Genomic DNA, 13,982 nt, shown 5'->3' on the forward strand with positions numbered 1-13,982 from the left:
GACGTTTTTGCTAGGTGTCTGCTGCGTTTTGGGCCGTTGCAGACGGTAGCAGTGCAGCTTGAGGTTCCATTAGGCTTGCGCGCTCCAGAATCGAGAGCGTATCTCAAAAAATGGGCTGAATTGCAGCTTAAACCTTGTCGTCGAAGCAAGGTAAGTCATAGCGAAAAGCAAAAACACCAGTAGTTGCCGGTAAACATGCCGACCAGAATCGCAAGAGCTGCTGAATCGGCTGAAGTGGGCGGTTGTCGCTTGAAAGGACGCCGCCGTGTTTCCACGCTAAGGGCGCAAAAGCCGCAACTGCCGCAACGCTAACTTCTGAAAATTGCGTTCGTACGCTAACGCTATTTCCCCGTTAGCGTTCTGCGCATGCGCACTATGGACCCGCTATTCCGCTATGCACGCAATTACGCAAAGCTCGCAATACTAAAACTCTCTATTAAAAGGCGTCATTTTTTTCTCACGCCCCTTTCGGAGTAAGGTTCTTCTGCATGCTGCGCATAGAAGATGCAGCCATGTCATAACCGTGCCTAGTATCGTTGGTCGAGGTTGTCCGGAGTGCTCGCAATCATGCCTTGCATGTGTCAGCCGTTGACGGGGAAAACCATTCCGTCGCGCCTTACGTCAAGAGCTCGCGGCATCCGGCGTGATGTAATACCGGTACGCGAAGGTGCGATAGCGCCCGATTTGCGTCCGCACGTGAAACGCACGGCACTTCAGTTATCGGGTGCCGGTCAAGGGCGGCGGTCTGCCTAGTGCGCATACAGACAACTTAGAGGTACGCAGTGTCGTACCACGCACTTTTTTTGTCTGAAAGTGGCCATGGCAACTCACGTAACCAGCGCATTTGCGGGCACTGTCTTCACCTTGGTTCCACTGCTTGCTCTTCTTCAGATTGTGTCTTCAGCAGAAGGTGGGTGCATGATCCTAAGCTAGTAATCTTGTTGTTGACGTAATCTGGTTAAACCTCTTAATGGCTGCGCAGGTGTGGAGTGGTGCACAACTGCCTCTGTATAAGGCCACTCGGCAGCTTAAGAAACTTCGAAATAACGTTACTGCTTGGATTTCAAAATATTAAGTAAATACTCGAGTACTGACTGGAATTAAAACTATTGAACTAATATATGTTAATACACAAAAGCTAATCAACAAAAATCCACGACACGGTTTATGGTTTTGGGGTATTTAACGTCCCGAAGCGACTCACGCTATGAGGGACGAGGCAGTGACGGGCTCCGGAAATTTCGACTACCTGTGTATTTTTAACGTGTACTGACCGCGCACAGTACACGGGTCTCTAGAATTTCGCCTCCATCGAAATTCAGCCGCCGCGGCCTGGATCGAACGCGCATTTTTCGGAAATATATACAAGAGATACGTCCGGTCGACATTCAACTTGTGCTTTTTTTGTTCTGGATGAATGAATTGTCCCACTGACTAATTAGCAATATATTAAAAACCGGCATCTGACTAGTGATCTGTAAAATGCGTCTGAGTGCAGAAATCAAGAACCATGCATGTGGCTAGGGAACCGACCTATGCCGGTTTTCTCCTGCACAATAAACAGCATCCCACCCGTAGCCGTTAAGCTTAAAGGGACTCTGAAATGATCTAGATGGGCCTATTACAGATTAACCTCTGCAGGTTTGTACAGGTGGTCTTAGTGGGCATTCAGTCAAATTTGAAAGCTCAGCATGAATCCTATAACCTAGAAATATTTTTAAAACTCGCTACTCGCAGTTGCTCGCAACTGATTCGGAGGGCTCACCTCACCGCGTCTATATACCCTAACCCGATGACGAAAATGGTCAGATGGGCCAGCGTTCAAGTTCGCCCTATCTGCACACTGACGCCATCGGGGTAGGGGAGGGGCGTTGAGGTGTGTCGCCCTAATTGGTTGCGAGCTACTGAGAGCAGCGAGTTTTAAAAAAACTATTTCTAAAATATAGGGTTCACCAAGAGCTTTCAACTTCGACTCCAATACACACACAGAACCCCTCTTTAAATTTGTCGCACTGGAATATGCCCATCTAAATAACTTCAAGGTCCCTTTAAACGAATTTGCGCAAAGGTATTAGACGGTGTTAGACGGCACCTGCTTGGGAAGTTTGCTATATCCTGAGCACTAAAAGAGTTCTTCTTAAGGAAGGTGTCTGAGCTCACCCAGAGATCATTTATTTCTAAAAACGTCGTCGTCACATCCGCGCCGTTACGCGTTCGTTGCTTGCTGCCCTTTTTCTGCAAAGCTAATCAAAAGATTAGATAGTGTTCACGTGCACTTGTGAAGGCGAACTGGCTGATCCGCAGGTATAAAGTACAGCCGGAGTGTTCACGCTACAGAAAGTGTGGCTGTGTTTGCATTTCCTTCCTTGCTTATCATATCTTGCACGTGCGCTTCTGGCCGTCGCACTCTGAAACGATCGTGATTATATACAGCTGCTTTTATGATGTTTTATTTGATATCAATGGTGTCAATGCACCTTATCTCTTAAGTTCGATATCGGTTTTTAGCCCGACAGTGGCGGGCATTGTGGCACCGACGAATTGTGAGGGCCGTTTATGCTATCCCGACCGAGGGGTTGTGATCTGCACGTAGGCCCCAGTCCGCCGTGTAAAGACTCTGAGACCACCGGAAACTTGCTTGTATATCTTCAACTACGGCCTCCACGCCATTCGTCACAGCCACGTGAATACATAAAATAACGGGGAATTATACAGCCCGTGGTCAGAAGTGCGCTGATGTGTCTTTTCTCTCAAGAAAATTTTAAGTGAATAAGGGCTCGCTTTCTATAACGTGCCGGAGAAGGCTGACCACACAGAATTTAAAAAATAGTTTTTTTTTCAGTTAGAAGAGCACTTTTTTTCGGCATGACGCTGCACGTGGTGTAGTACATCACAATGCTGCTAAGACGTGCTAACAGCAGGCTGAATAACTAATACGGAATAGTTAAGTTTTAACTATTTCTATTAGGGTGTTCAACTACTGAGAACAGTGTAGCCCACCGTAATTGATATCCATATCAGCTTTTAGCATTCCGAAAACGCGGTTATCCTTGTCGCTGTAGCCTAACAAATTCCGGCTACATCAAGACAAAATGCATGCGCTTTCGAGATGCAAAGCAACCTCTCCCCTGCACGCAATTCGTAGAAATAGCAAAAAAATTTTTGGGCCACAGCGCCGAAGATAACCGCGTTTTCGAAATTAGAAAATATTATATGGATATTACTTACGATGTGCTACGCGCCTCTAATAGTTAAGGATCCTTACAGCAGTACTTAAAGGGACCATGCAAAGAATTAAAAGCCGCTTGTAAATGTTAGAAGTGATGCTCAGAAGCATTGACACCAAGTATGAGTCTTCGGAACTGAGCCGGCAATTTATTATGAATTTTTAAAAATCGTGTTTTTTAAAATTCGCGGGCCGTTCGGTGTCTTCGTAGGGAGCCATTTTGAAACCAAAATCGGGAAAACAGAAGTCACTAGTCCCATGACGTCGGCAGGCCACCACACGCTGTCATTCGCTCGAGCCGCGGCAGCTACAACGTCACGGGCACACTTCCGGTAGCGGGGAAAATCGTCTGCTCGAGCCGCCGCGCGACCCCCTCGGGCAAGCGCGATCCAGGGCATTGCCTTTCAATTTACCTCTGCCGCCTCTTTCTGTCGCGAGTTCGGGAGCCAAGAAAGCGCAGAGACCGGAGGTGGTGGTGGTGAAAAACATTTATAGTGCAATAAATATTTACAGAGAGGTGATTGGGGTAGGCCCTGTTGGCCCTTTCCCCTAACAATACTAGGTGGAGCCCCTATTCCGGGGCCCCATTGGCAAGCAACGCCGCCCGCGTCCGGTGAACCAAGGCCTTTAGGGTCTTTAGGTCCTGACAGCCGAGCAGGGCCGCCTCCTAGTCCTCTCTGGTGGGGTTGGGGTTGGGGGGGATGGATGGGTTGGATTGACACGCCCAAACCATGTGGAAGGTGTCAGCCACCTCCCCACAGAACTGGCACGTGCCATCAAAGGATTAGTTGAAATGTTTAAGTACCGCCGGGCACAGTACAGTGTTAGTAAGAATTTTGATGAGGAGGCGCTCGTCAGCGCGATCCAGTCCCTTACAAGGGGCCGGGTAGCGCCGGTGCTCCTCCTTGTAGTAATCGGTGATGTGTTTGAATGTAAGGGCCAGATTGTCTGATTGGGAGTAGGCTTCCAAGGACAGGGAGAGCTGGCATGGCGGAGTGGATAGCAGAGACCGGAGAGACGCTGCCGACGCAAGCTGCTCCTCGGGAGTGGGACAACCGGAAGTCGTAAACCGAACGTCAGCGAATGACGTATTCATGGGCGGAGCCCAGTCCCGGAGCTGTTTTCTTTATTTTTTTATGATGCCCCGCGCGTACGAGTTGAAGGGGGAGAGGAGGAGCGTGATTTTTAATCGTCTGTAACTTCGTTGTTATTGATGCTAGATCAAAAATTCTTGCGCTGGGGTGACGAGTGATGGATTGCCTATCTTTACATAATCTCAATAAATTTATTTCATAGTCCCTTTAAAAAGTTAACTAATCAATATTAGTTAACCATCCCGCATGTTAGCACATCTTAGCTGTATTCTAATGTAGTACACTGCTGACAATACTATGCCAAAAAGCATTCTTGTAACCCAAGCAGTCTATTTTAAAATATTGTGTGAAGTCTCAGGTGCAACAACCTGCATAGAACGGTACACAACAACTTGGAACACATCATAATATTTAGGTGCTTTTGGCTCTCCTTTTACACGTTTAGTGGCATAATTTATTTTTTGCTTTAATGTGCCCTCTCTCACTAACTAAAATTTAATGTTAAACGTTTTCCAGTTACGCCTAGAGTGGGACTAGTCCCAGATGTTTGTTCGTGGACAACGACGCGAACCTGCTACACCGGGCTTGCTCCTGACAAAAAAGAAAAGCTGCAGCCAGACGCAGAGGGCAATTTCAACGAGGAGGAGTACGCCAAGGTGTGCAGGTGAGAGACCGTTATTTAATGAGATTATTTATTGTTATCATAAAAATACTGGAATCACCATGCAGTGAATTTATCAGGGTGGTACAAGTGCAATACAAACAGTGGTGTGTGCAGAAGAATACAGAGCTTAATGAAGCTGATATTTGAATATGCGGAAAGCGTACAGTTGGACTTAACAAAAAAAAAACAAAATCACACATGAGCTTACGCTAAAGAACTGAAACATTGTCACTGCGAACACGATACAAACAAATTAATGTTACTGTAGACACTATAAGAAAGAAGTTAACGTTGGCGCTGAGATGAAGTTATTGTTTAGCTGATTTCATTTCACAGTTGTGCGTGGCAACAACTAATGCTTGAATGAGTTGTTTTTTTTTGTTTCGCTCGCTAACCATAAAGGCGTAATTTTGGTTCGCTGTACTAAAGGAAATTATGTAAGGTGTTTTCTTGCAGCAATCGTAGAAGGCTCCTGTCATTTTTGTCGGTTAGGCACTTGGAGAAATCCTCCTACCTTGTCACCATAGTTCCACTTGTTACGCGAGCAAAAGAGCGCTATGAGAGATTGTGCCTTTGCCACATATTTTATAGCCGGATATCCACTGTTTTATGCAGACGTATACAGCGCAAGAATAAAAATTGTTTCACACAGCTTCCCATGTCCTACGTCAATTAGTTTAGACGTAATGGACGTTTGAAGTTTCTAGAAGTCACGGTTTTGCGAACCAAAGGTCGTCGGTGCGAATTCCTATGATAAGCTGCGCTTTGATTAGGCTAGAAATCTTATGCTCCGTAAGGCGCTGAATCGCTTGATACCGCTCCGAACATTCTGCGCCAATTAGGTGGTGCACAATCTGCTTCATTCCTTCCCCAGCAGCAAATATTATTTACGTATCTGTTGCTTTCCGCCTGCGCTCTAGAAACGTTAACAAACGGCAAAAAAGGCTATATTGTCTAATATGCAACCTAGACCCAATAACTGATAACTGGCTAAGTAAGAGGCGCAAACACCGAGCACTGAAGTTTTAGTTCATGATTCTCTAGTTGGGAACAGCACTAACCACCACATATCCGTATGGCGAGGTGGCGTGTTGATATTCAGTATTGGCATGGTGGAATGGTGTCATTGCGCTTGATCTTGATCTCCTCAGGCAGAACCGCTCCCCTTATGTCATCGGTATCTATGATTTCCAGAGGCGACTCTAAATTTAAAACCCCAATAAAAAAATAGTAAATGTTCTTGTGCACCGTGCAATACGTGCATTATTGCATGGCATTACGTGCAGTCAAACCACTGAAACAAAAAATTAAAGGGGTTAAACTTTTCATTCCAAAACCCATTACTCAGGAAAATCACCAATCCAAAATTTTTTAAACAGTCTACAGACTTTCCATATACTTCTGCGTATAAAGTCTATAGACTCTCTACAGACAAATCCTGAAGAACAGTCTTTTGTAATACAAATGCTATAGGCGATCTATAGACAATCTATAGATTTGTGGCCATACACTTTTAGTAGGCTCTGGTATGCAGAGTATGATTAGACAAAAAGAAATACCTGTAGGAAAGCAATAGAGCCTATATGAAGTCTATAGACTGTCTGCAGACCATTTCTATAATGGCAGTGCCAGGAAAACCGGTTATTTTGAGTTTTCATTCGTGAACCTTGTCCTTCCTACCCGTCTTCTGTTAATGTTTCTCTAATTATGTTAGAAACGTTCGTTTTCGGAAATCAATTGGATTGGTAAGCTGAAAGGGAGAGCTTTGAAAATTGATATTCAAACGCCCATGAACTTCAACCTTTATGAAAGGAGCAATACAATCACAAGCTCATAGCTATTCGTTCAATATTTTAATTTTCACTGTGCACAACAGCCTTTACCACTCATGGAGTTGATTTTACCTCAGATTCCATAAATATACATATATCAACCACCGTTTGCTTAAACGGCAGGTAATTTAAAACACCACCCATTTTTTTTTTCAGCGCGTCCACTTACTTCGTTCAGACATTAGAAAACAAAATTGTGTGGCTATGTAAGAAGTGGTCGCGATCTACAATAAAAAAGTAGTTTTATCTTTCCTTTTAAGAACTAGCGTGTTACTGCGTGCACAATACGGTAGTAGTCCAGTTAATTGCCGTAATTTTTTTTTCAGGCTCCAACCTTATTTTCTGGTGATTTCCAACACACTTAAAAAATCGGCTATGTTTCTTTGAAGCTTCAGAACGCTCTTGTTCGTGGCGAAATGCTTTATTGGTTGTTTTCTTTTTTTATGAAGGCGTTTTGGAAAAGTTTTATGCAGAGCTGAAAACTTTCATTTCACCGCACTTTCCACACAGGGAGCTTCCGCTACAGAGTCGATGCTACAATCAACTCAGCATCTGTCCCGATGAAGTAAAGGCGAACTTCAGCTTTTTCGAAGAAGGTTATAGGCGGCTTCGGTAATTCACTTGCGACAGAAATGAGCTTAAAGGTGAGCGTACTCCTGGCTATCTTTTCTTTTCTTCAGGTTACCCAAACGATGACTGTTCGCATTAAGTGAGCTCCGTTTTTTTCTGTCTTGGTTGTCTCTACTTACAGCATCCTGTAGCTATGGTGCATCTCTACCAGTCTTTCCCACATCATCTTTGGTCATCTCCGCGTCCTGTTCTTTGTGGTTTCCATCTCTAAAATCTTTGGTTAACCTTTGGCTACACGCCTGAAATATGGTGCGATAGAAATAGAGACCTCTCCTTAATAGCTTTTGGAACCAATGAAAACGTTGTGTCCGAGCTTCGATGTGACACCGGCAAGACGTAGCGAGAACGAGAACTTTTTAAGTGTTTCTGTTTTAGGAGGCGGAAAGAAAACATTTGTTTCAAAAACTCACGAAAAGATACATATCTTTCTTTAATGTTCTGGGTAAAGGGCCATCGCTTTGGCTGTCGTTCAATTTGTATTGTTCAGAAACTGCGCGACATCTACGGTGTTTTCCGCATTTGTGCTAATTGTTCTTTTATACCAGTATTCGAGCTCACTTTGACATTATTTGTGTGAAAGCATGATCGAAGGCTTATATTTTAACTTGTCATCTTAGCCATGCTTCTCCTTTTCTGGTCATAACATGTTCTCTTGAGTGCGGCGTTGGGACTAGTAGGGTTTCGACTACATTTTCTCTTTTAAGGTCGCCACTGTTTTACACATTATTCAGGCTTAGCGCTCATAACAGTAAGGCACGTCATGACGCCTCAGCGTTTTATGCAGGGATGAAAATATTAGCGAACTGCCTGATATTGATCTATAGCACAGGAAATCAATTACAGTAACGCCACATATCACTAGTCGGTGCAGGGAACCATGGTGCACAGTGCCTTGGAGCAATATTATTTTTGCTTTTCCTCATCTTTTGTTTATGGCCTCTGGTACACGGCTTGATCACTCTACCGAGCGAGACACGGCCGATCGTTCAAGGACAATTGTGATCTCGCCCTACAGCTCGTATGACTTTAGGATTTGCCGCATTGTTTCAGGCGCTTTATCTGAAAATCCCCCTCACCACCTACTCTCCTTACTCTTATCTCTCCGGACCAGTCGACGACATACAGTACCGGTCCTACCGTGACAAGTCGTTCTCGTCGATGGATCTCAAAAGTGGCTAATGGCAGATAAATGCTGCGCAGAGATACTGAAAGAAGACCCCCTTCTTAACGCTGGACGATACTTTCGAGATCAAGAAGCTGCCGTTTGGATCTAGGTCCGATGCAGAAGCGTCGTTCCAGCTAACTTTGGACACATTATTAGCCAGTTAGGTACCGGTCTGGGCTCGATAACCTAGATAGTGTCGCCACCTTCAGAGGTTCACACAAGGCAACCGGAGAGACCATTTCAAGCGGTCATCTCTCCGGACTCACACTGAAGACTAAGAAGTGTCGCTGCGCCTACCAGGAACGGCTGCTGCTTCAAGGCCACGTTGGTGCCGAGGACGGTGTGCTATATGACCTTCAGACGGCAGGCACTATGACGCAGAATCTACAGTCTGCGTAGAAAAAAATTTACGGTGCTTTAGCTTCGGTTAAACGGAGTGAGAAGCAGTAGCTTCACGATGGTTTCGCGCCGGTTGTATCTAGTGCGACGACAGCTTTTTTAAGCACCCTAATCCACGGCTCTGACTTCTAGCTTGTTGCTGTTGTTGTGCGTGAAAGAGGAGGAGGAAGAACATTTATTTCCGCCGAATATGGCGCGGCAGCCACCTCCGGGTCGCGTGTTCGCCAAATGCAGCCGGTACAGCCAGCGATGACAGCGCCGCCCACCGGCAGGTAGCAGCCACATTAAGGCTGGTTATAAATATTCATTCAGGAACGACGGCTTGACATCGCCGCTATGGCGCAGTGGATTAGAGGCACGTGTTGCGTATGGAAGGTCGGCCGTTCGACTCCGCTCTCTGTACTGTAATTTTATTTCTTTTCATTTTCATTTTTTTTTCCTTTTTTTCCCTTTTAGGTCGCAAATCGTGATGCTTAGTGGCATATAACTCCGCTTAAGAGGATTTATTATCCCTTTTAGGTAAGCCGTTGCGACAATCTTCAGTCACCGTGATCAATTCACCGTGGTTTCAAGCCATGTGGCTGTACAGGCTGCAGTTGGCGAATACGCCTCCGGGTCCGCACGCAGGCGTCCGGGGAGGCAGTCTGTCGCACTGCGGCCGGAGGACATCCGACCCCGTCTAGGCTTCAGCCTCGGCCGCCAGGCGGACGGCGAAGCGCGGAGTTTTTTCGTCGGAGCTTCTCAGCGTGGTCTCCCATTCATCGCTAGTTTTAATCGCGTTGCGCCCCGGGGCACGAACGCATCTCCGAATTATGTGATCTAATGTTGCCACGTGGCCGCAAAATTTACAAATTTCGGTTTCTGCACCGTCCCTCTTCCGCCCTCTGGCACCCGTCCAACTCCTCCACAGGGGCGAGAAGAAATTTCGAGCTTGGAGTCTTCTCCAGTCGTACGACTCCTTTTTATTCAGGTATCTATCCGGTGGCGGATATATGCTCCGGTCTTTCTTCAGATTTTCGGCTACATCCCTAAACGTACCAATACTTTCTTTGCTTTTAGATGGTCTCGTGGAGGCGTGCGCAGCACCCCGAGGTAGCGAGGAGCGGGCGAGCATGTGGGCAGCCTCGTTGCCGGCGAGACCGGCGTGCGCTGGGGTCCAGATTATAGTCACGCTTTCGGCGAGAGACGACTCGTTCAGAATTTTGGCAGCACGATTGCTGACTCTACCCTTGCTAAAATTCCTAACCGCCACTTTGCTATCGCTGACGACGTGTTTTACGCCTGGTCGTGCAATGGCAATGGCTATTGCAATCTCCTCCGCCTCTACGGGCGGTAGATCTCGGTTTCTTTCGATTCCTATGGCGATCCCGGTGTCTCTTAGGGCGACTGAGGTTACGTCGCCTTCTTTCCCGATCACTGCATCGGTGTAGGAGACCGATCCCGGCGGGAGTTTGTCCAATTTGTTCGCGAGGTGCTTAGCTAGGATGAAAAGGAAATTGCATGGGTCTGCCGACTGGCTCAAGCTGAGCCACCACCGCAGCCTCGTGCACAGTTGAAAGATATGAAAGGAAAGAGTGAAAGAACAGGCGCGCGTCGCAACATCCGCGTCCGCCGAAGAGACGACGCCGGCTGTAACGAATACCCTGCTCTCCCTGCACCCCCCCCCCCCCCCCTTGCTAGGCGACTCCGCGGCTGCTATTTATTCTCGCCTGAAAGCGTGACGTCATGTGCTAGACACCACATGTGCACTTCGTGCGTAGGCGCACTGCCACTCAGGCGTCTAGCACGTGAACACCACATGTGGAATTCGTGCGAAGGCGCGCCGCCGCTGCAGATCCTGACGTCACGTTCTAGCACGTGAGCACCACATGTGCACTTCGTGCCAGGCGCTCCGGTGCTACTTCCGTTAAATCCTCGTCTTAGGAGGCCGTGACGCCACGGCCTAGGACTTGAACACCGCTTGTTGTGGTGACTTTGCTCTGCGTCTTCCCCTTATGTTGGCTTCCCCGCGATGCACCCTCCCTAGTTTGTTTAGTTACCTTAATCAAGTGAAGGTGCCGCCATCGCAGCGCCACGGATGGCGTGAGCGTCCCCGGCGTGACGTAAACTTGACCTTGAATTGACCTTGACCTGTCTAATTGCTTCACCATTTGTCTGACCATTGACCGTCCACCGGTTCTCCAAACATATAAACTGAAGGTTTGACCTTGGCTGAGCCTTGAAGGTCATCGAAAAAGCACGGTGATCTCAGCCCGTGGCCTCTAGTAGTGAAAATACCGCTTCAAAAGGTTATCGGCAGGTATTTTTTTATCTCCTTGTTTTATCGCCCTGGACTACTAGACTAGAAGAAGTGACATAATCTCTAGGGCATGATAGCGATGATATGCGACACAGAATATGGGATTTTCGACATTGATCACTGTGTTTTAGGCGCAATATCTGGAATTTTCGCAATGATTTATAAGGAAAATGCGGCTAAAAGCAGCGGTCACTATGAGCCCGATGATCACTGAGTACGTGTGTGCTTGCGGTGCCGCCTGCTTACATTGTTTGCTTTTCGAGAACGGTTGGGTTTGCCTGATAGACAATTTACTACCAGGTTCTTCGTTTGCCGGCCTATCGCCCTGGTCGCCTTCACGCGGCAAAAGTTGTCAGAAATATTTGCCTGAAATTATCCTTCTTCTACTTTTGCAGGCGTGCACAAGTTGTTGTCTTGCGTTGACAGGGATTTGATGACGGAGTGCGCGAGAAAATATTTGCCCCAATTTTCCGGAGGACGAATTGACGAGTGCAGGTGAGGCGGTTTTGGTTTTTGGTTTTTTTTTCGGTTTAGCGCCCAAAACCAAATCAGGCTATGAGGGATGCCGTAGAGGAGATGTCCGGGTAGTTCCGACTGACTTATGTTCTTTAACGTGCTCTCGCACCACACGGGCTTCTAGCCGCAGCGAGGATCGAAGCCGCGTTTTTCGGGTTAGCAGTTGAGCACAATAATCACTGAGCCACCGCGGAAGCGCAGGTAAGGTTGGCTAATTGGGATCGGGTATAAGAACCGGTTGGTTGGTATAGATAGTAAAGCAGTGAGGCTTACCTTTGTTCTCCTACGATCATAGTGCGTGTTATCAAAATCTCATGCCACTTTTACTAACATCCAGTCATAGCTGAGCTGTCAATCGTACAATGACATTGTCAGGCAGCTTCTGCTCACGCTTACAAATTTTTTTAGACAGTCTATAGAGTTCTGTATATAATGTTTATTGACTCTCTATAGACCAATCCTAGAGAATTCGCTAGAGGCAATACAGATGTATGGATAATCTATAGATTAATGGCAATACATTTTTAGCAGGCGTTTTTCTATAGACAGTCTACAGACTATGAATAGACAAAATAAATATCTATAGCAAGGCAATAGACTCTATAAGAAGAGTATAGACTGTTTGCAGACAATTTTTGTAAGGGGCAACGGGCATGACCTGCAGAACATTCGCGCATAAGTAAACAAGAATGTGTCCGTAGAAAATTGTGCTCCGCAAAAGCCTCGAGTAACGTCGAATCACATTTTTTTTTCTTGCTGCAGGGACGCTGCAGTGCACACGATGTGTATAGACGAGACGACCCAGCAGAGCTGCCCTATGGGATACGATGCGTTCAGAGAATCCTTCAAGAAGATGAACGCTTCAGTGCAGATGCTGCTTGGCTGTGAACGATCATCTCAATCCACTGTCATCCCTCACAGCATCGTTGTGGGTCTAGTAGCACTCATATTTTTCTTACGTGTACAGAGCACGTAGAGCGAGAGAGAGCTATCAAAAAGAACGCAGCGGGTTCATAATACGCTTCGTAACTTTACTAAGCCTAACTTGGATGAGCAGAATTGTGTTTCTACTCAAACATGTACACATGGTAAGCTCTACTGGAGAATAACATTGTCTCGCAGGAATAGTTTATATGGTGGACAATGTTTTAAATGGGCCCAAAATTTAGGAATCAGTTTCTGTAAAGGAGAAGGCAATGAGAGAACCAACCGCGCTTTTATGGCTGATCTACATCGAAATTAAACCAAACAAGTTAAGTGGTATAGTGAGACAGAAGTAAAATTCTGCTCGGCACATCCATCTAAAAAGTTGACATTTATATTGTGGAGCAGTCACGAAGGAGGCAGCCCTAACAATCATCATGTTTCATGCTATACTACCGAAAAAGCACTCAGTCGGATCCAACATTCCCTCTTTCATGCTTTTTTCCAATGACCTGCCTGAAAACCGCTAAAATTAAGAAAAATTATGAGAAAGTTTGGGTTCTTAAAATTGAAGGAAACTCTGCAAATATTCTCTGCACAAGAACACGCTGAACAAATTATCACTGTACCGGCTCCGGCCACAAACTGCCCACTGTGTATGTTAAGAATTCGTCAAGATCTAGGCTATCCTTATTTTACGTTTTTGGTTGTTCGGCAAGAGCAAGGCAAACATGTGCAAACTCACCTTTCGTTTTGTTGTGACGCTCGCAAAAGCAGGAACTGTAAAGGAAGCGTGCTTAAATTAAGCAATTTATTAATGAACTACGGACACTATGCGGATCAAACGCAACCAGGAAATGTAGTTCGACAAGCAAACACAAAGCAGGCGATTGAAATAAAAAGATGTCCATGTTTATTGGTGCTGCCCTGTCCGTTTGAATTATTCTTAAATGAGAACTACACGCGCCGTCATGGACCGTGCACCTTCCCTTCCCTGGCATCTTAATGAGATGCTAGATGGGGGTGGGAAGTTTGTTGGGGGGGGGGGGGTGCTTATCTCGGGTTTCACATGTCGATGGAGCTCTAAAGACGTCGACCCAGAATATTCCATAAATATCTAACTCCAGCTGGTTGGGTGGACTACCGCCACCTGGTGTGAGCGTGTGCAAGGATAATGCCATACAGAAGCAAACTAGTTGAGTAAGTTGAACTTACTCAACTAGTTGAGTAAGT

General features: G+C 46.2%; 1 pseudogene across 1 annotated transcript; it reads left to right on the forward strand.

Moving 5' to 3' along the window:
- The first annotated feature begins 542 nt into the window (after positions 1-542).
- Positions 543-13,672, forward strand: LOC149327795 (uncharacterized; annotated as a pseudogene). Its single transcript, XR_016286429.1, has 5 exons — positions 543-910; positions 4,837-4,984; positions 7,327-7,460; positions 11,705-11,804; positions 12,588-13,672. The product of XR_016286429.1 is annotated as an uncharacterized LOC149327795 (transcript).
- The last annotated feature ends 310 nt before the right edge of the window (positions 13,673-13,982 follow it).

The sequence above is a fragment of the Amblyomma mixtum genome, chromosome 10 (genome assembly GCF_055824585.1).
Source record: "Amblyomma mixtum isolate Tamu chromosome 10, ASM5582458v1, whole genome shotgun sequence".
NCBI classification, from domain to species: domain Eukaryota; kingdom Metazoa; phylum Arthropoda; class Arachnida; order Ixodida; family Ixodidae; genus Amblyomma; species Amblyomma mixtum.